We start from the raw sequence: 6,000 nt of genomic DNA, 5'->3' as shown, positions 1-6,000 counted from the left end.
TACTGAGGTCGAACTTCGATGGAACCGTGTTGGGACTTTCTCTACCTTTAAAAAGATTAGAGACTCGTGCAAGCGCACACGGTCACAATACTCGGAAGTAATCCAAGGTCGAATCCTCAAGAACTTGTTGCTTTCTAAAACAGTTTTTAAGAAGTGAATGGTTCAAATATGCAATTGTGATTTAGGAAGAAAACTGTGATGAAATGTTGTCGTTTGGGGTTTTAACTAACAAGCAATTTAATGAAACTCAACCTTATTGTCTCCTACCTTAGTTTTGATGCAAAACATGGAAAACACACTATGTTGGGAAAATGCACCAGGCGCAATTCCTGACTTTTCTTGGGATTTGAGTTCTACTCTTTCAGTACTGCTTTTGGTTTCTGCAGAGGCTAAGGTAATCTACAATCATATTCCTATGTGTGATTACAATCCTAGAGAATATCTACAACTCATTTGCATTATGGGTCAGAGGGCCTATGCCTAGGACCATGTTTTATGCGCTTATTCTTAAGTCACATCCCATATTGGTTTCCTATTATTTTACCTAACTCACCTTTCCCAAGGTTGGGCTTTGGTATATAAATTAAGTTCCCATTGGGCCAAATAGAAAAAAGACGTAAAGAGAAGTTTTTAGAAACCAACCTAAAAAAGTGTCAGGCGCAATCTGGCCAAAATCCCGAGCGTGTTGAAAATCAAATCATTTGACTAAGAAATTCCACAAGGAGGTTGATAACTAATTTAGAACATAATTAAATGAAAGTAAATGCACGAAAACATAAAGAAAGTATTTTTTTTTATTGAATTTAAATGAATAAATAAGTCGTACAAGGAGTTCTAGTTTGACCCTCTTATCTCTCGAGCGTGAAGGGAATTGAAACTCGCTAAAGAACTTTAAGATAACCTAATGAACAAAGAACGGAAGTAAGAACTCAAATTAAAAGCAGTACGAAAGGTAAAAGCGTGAAAAACAAAGAAATGAACAACTAAAACATGAACATAAACCCTAAAAACATATTCTACAACTAGAGAGCATCTAAAAGAAGATGAAATGAAGCTTGTAAGGGATGATTTGCTAAGGGATGGATGACTTCCTTTTATAGCATCATAGGTTGGTTGAAACTTCCCTCCATTTTAGGTGGAAAAGGGTTGAGATTCACCTAACCACCTCACTTGGACTTGGACTCACGGTTTTGAACATGTGAGAAATGTCCTCCTTGCCCTTCATTAATCAAAACGTGCGTTTTGACAAATTGCCCTAAAAAAATGCACTGGGCGCAATTTTGCAAAAAACAGAATTCTGTTATTTTCTTCCAACTTTGACCGCATTTATCTCATATTTTTCCTAAAGTACCATAGTTTGACTTTTATGCAGAAATAATCTATGTATGTTATACTTAAGAATATGTGGTCCTTTTTGGCAAATAATAATGGGAAATGGGTAAAAAACGTGGTCAAACAGGGCTACCGACACATGTTTCTGCAGTAAAAAGTCAACCCTAACAAACCGTTTTGAGGTGACAATTTTTGCCTCCCCTTCCTATCCCTTATTTTTCATAAGAGGCTGAAAAATTTGTAGCTCATTTAAAAGCGTGGTAAGGTTGTACTCTATCTTGTTCATCACAGCATTGATGCGAAACTGTAGGAAACTCTTCGGAAGAGATTCCAAGATAAAGCTGACCTGACTCCCTTCGTCAATGACAATGTCGTTCACTTCAGCCACATTAAAGTGGACCATCAGATTGAGAACATGTTCTCTCATTGATGTTCCCTATTTCAGCGGGAATTCCAAACATGTCCCGCAACGAGTCCATAATCTCCCTTGCGGTGACCATGCTCTCATGCTTCTTGGCCAGCACATTAGATATGCTTGCCAAGATATAGACCTTGGCCTTGTCATTGGCCTTAATCCATTTGTTATAGGCATCCCGACTGGCTCGGACTGCATTAGACGTAGGAGCCAGAGGAAACTCCTCAATTAAGACGAACCTAAGATCATCTACCATGAGTGTCGTGTTAAGGTTCATTTTCCATTGTGTGTAATTTTCGCCGTTAAGTTTTTCGGCGGCAAGCATGACAATAACGGAAGTAGACATGCAGAAATACAAACAAATCTATATTAGACACTTGCACTGCCCATTAAAAACCCAATCAGTTTAACAAAAAGTAATAATGTACCTTATCAATCAAGATTATTTTTGCGACGATGCTTCAGTGATTTAGAGCAACAACTACCATGGGATAGTAAGCTATTCCTTCACTGAATTGAGACATTCTAAACTAAATATTACACCAAAATAACTCTTCTTCCTATAACAGTTAGTCACCGTTTGTTTGGTCAAGGAGTTACTAACAAACTTAATAACTTCTCGTAAGTGTGACCCACCATTTCAGACCCCAGAGGTCTGCTCCAATAAGTCTGTCGTACGAAAGGACAAATATTGGTGCAAAACCTAAGAGACCTTATCCATTTCTAGAGTTCACCCTGATTTTGATTCCATACAACAGACCCTCTGTAGGGGTGGTCGCTCCAGGACAACACGCAGGCTGTGTATGAAACCTCACGTTGCAAACCAATGGAAGAAATCGTAGGATGTGTTGTCACACGTCGTTCTCCCATTTACTATAAATACTTTCTCCATTCACCTTGGTATTGAACCATGCAAACACCTTCCGTAGAGAGGCTACACCTAGGGCGACACGAGGCCGAGTATGGAACTCACGGTGTGAACTTATATGGATAATGTGAGGGAAAGAATGTATATATATATACCACATATATCTCATATACTTGGTATATTTTATATATACACCTAATCCTCCCACTTAGTATTTTACAACAAGGGTTTATTACTTAGGTAAAATCTGGCTAAATGAAATTATCTAAGTTTATTAGTTTGTCCAATATAACTTTTATATTGGATTTGTTTAACACATTATTAAATACTTTAACGAACTAACCACATTATTGCAAGCTATAAAATATTGACTAATTCAACCCCCAGGTCGGTTCCCAAGTAGAGGTGTTCTCTTACAGTTAGTTTAAGTACCTCAACTAGGCAGATGCTTCCTTAGACAGGGTTCCCTTATAGGCAATATTTTATATTAATCTTTTATTCGACGTTTTAAACATATTTAAAACCAAAATAAAAAGTAACGACCTAGGATATAATCAATTCCAAACCCCTTTAAAATTAATTATTGAAGACCTAGGGTTTGCATGCAATTCTGGATTATAGACTTTAATTTATTTTCACCAAACTTATAACACTTATAAATTTAAAGAAACTGAGACTATAATCATACATCAAGGACATACATAAATATAAAGTTTATATTTACTAAAGTAATGTCATGCTCAATACAACTTTATTTTCATCAAATTAATACAACACTTATATTAATTAATCATGAAAATAAATCATGCTATCATACATTATAACTATTATATGCATATGATGCATGAACACATGATTTTAAACTATATGACATACTTTATGCAACATATACAATTAATTAAGTATACATTCAAAATGAATAATAACTAAATAGCAAAATATCCATTGTGGAGAATAAAAAAAAACATTTACGATAATTTTAAAATTTTGGTGCTTTTAATAGTTAGATTTTACTAACAGTTAGGTATTTCAAGTAGATTCCACCGTTTTTTTTACCTCCCATTTGTGTTACAACAAAATTTCTTAAATAAATTTTAAACTAAATCTTTCTGAATAGTTTAGATAGTTTTCTATTTAATAATTAGATTGTATTAACATTTTGATAATTTTAAACACAAATCTTTCTAAATTTTAAAAAAATAGATTTAGTTTAGATAATTTTCCGTTTTAATAATAACATTTAGATACTTTAAACAAAAAATCTTATTAAAATTTTTAAATTAGATTTAGTTGAGATTATTTTCCTTTTTAATAATTAGATTTTATTACATCATTTAAAATTCTACTCCTTTTTTATTTTTTTAGTACAACAATCCTAAGGGCCTTTTGGAGCTATTTCTTAAAAGTTAGAGAATAAATTATAATTTTTTGAAATTTAGAGACTAAATAAAATCCTATATTCTTAAAATTAGGACCAAAGTGTATTTTATTCTAAAGATAAATTATATAATTGATTAATCGAATTTTTTAAAATTACAACAATGAGATTATTGAAATTATCAATTAAAGAGTCGGGGTAAAATTGTCAAAATAATAATAATAATAAGATTCTCCAACTCCCAAATGTCTGGTTGAATGTTAAGGCTCCATTGTGTTTGGAATAACTTTCTATGTGATTTTGGAAGGCGGAATATTATATATACTATAATCATTTTATAAAAAGTATTTTTTAAAAAACTTATTCTTTTTAATTTGTTTAAATTAAAAGATAGGTCTAATGACTAATAAATTTTTACAAATCACAAATTACCAATATATCATTAATTAAGACCAATTAAAATTTGACAAGTGTCTTTAAATTAAAAGATATAAAAAATGGCCAATTAAATAATGTCACATGTTATTTTTGGGCATTTGAATTCAACCAATCAAATTATGTTATGACCATATGATGACATAAGTTTATCTAATAAGATTGCATCACGTAGGAGATAAATTGGTCCAATCAAAATTCACCACACTTACATAAGCTAACCCAATTGGATTGTGCCATGTGATAATGGACTTAAAATCAGATGGGTCCAAGCCCACTAAGACCCATGAAAGACCCTATAAATAGAGGGGTTCATTCACCATCTAATTCAGACGCCGATCAAGATCAACGAGCCGTAAAAAAGCCAAATAATTCAAGGAAAAGAATCAGAGGATAAATATTAGAGATTGTACGAACCTCAAATATAAATATAAATTGTATTTAGTCCATGAAATATAATTTTTTCAGAAATCTCGTGGGAACGAATTAGCACACCTTATAGGATGATCTCTACCTCTTTTCTCTTGCTCAATAATCAAAATTTTGCCAGAGAAAGTAATGACATTACAGAAAATCTTCCCGACGTTATGATTCCAAGCTCCAAAACTCAACCTACTTCAACAAAGAAGGATTTGACCATCGAAAAGAGGAAGGCTTCATTAGACCCATCAATAAATTTTGTCCATCTTAAAGGTCAAAGACCCTCGCTCGCACACCGCCAACCCAACGTGCGCCCACCATGCGTGCCTTGATACTACCAGCCATACCCCCCTTGGGCACCACCCCTTTGGCGCCAAATTGAGTGACTTGCCGCTCACTCCATAGCATTTTATGAAGTTCTCTTTTCCTAATTTGTTTCAAAAACAATTGAGGGAATTGTTTTATTTGCTTTTTAGTTTTGGCAAGTATTTTCAATTTTATGAAAGCAATTGTTTAATTTTTATTTTCCATAGAATCTAGTATTATTTTTATTTTGCAATTTCCTATAAATGTCATGGCCTTAGCCTATAAATAAGCTTGTAGTCCCCTTTGTTTTACACTTAAACTTTTGATATTGAATTCAAAATTGACAGGTTTCTCATCCCATTGCATTGTGCAGATAGAATAAAATAGTCTATACGCCTGAGTTGTCGCGTATCATAATATGAAGAACATTGCTCCTCATCGTAAGAGCTTAAACTACATGATGCTTCTTTGGCCACATGAACTTAAAAAGTGAGAGGCCAAAAATATATAAATATATATATTTATATTGAAGTACGTTATGACTTGATCCTTTTTCTTAAAAGGTATGTAGGCAGCTTAAAAGAAAAAATTTTTTTTGTCTAAAATAAATGTCACTCTTGAAATTAGAAATTGAAACATGGTTATTGCTTTGAAAGCGACCACCACAATTAAAATAGCCAAGAAAATGGTCGTTGCCAAGATAGACATCACAGTTGTCAAATTTGGAGAGTGATTCTCGTTTGAATCTCATAGAAGAAAAAAAATCCAATTTATTGTCAGTAAACTGAGGGCATGGTTATCTGTTAAAACTCCCAAGTTAGGGTAAATCAAGATTTCTTTTGGGCA

Source organism: Momordica charantia (assembly GCF_013281855.1).
Source record: "Momordica charantia cultivar OHB3-1 chromosome 6 unlocalized genomic scaffold, Mcharantia_2.0 BLBB01000006.1, whole genome shotgun sequence".
Lineage (NCBI taxonomy): Eukaryota > Viridiplantae > Streptophyta > Magnoliopsida > Cucurbitales > Cucurbitaceae > Momordica > Momordica charantia.
The sequence above is the reverse complement of the archived record's forward strand: the minus strand, read 5'-3'. Positions refer to the sequence as shown.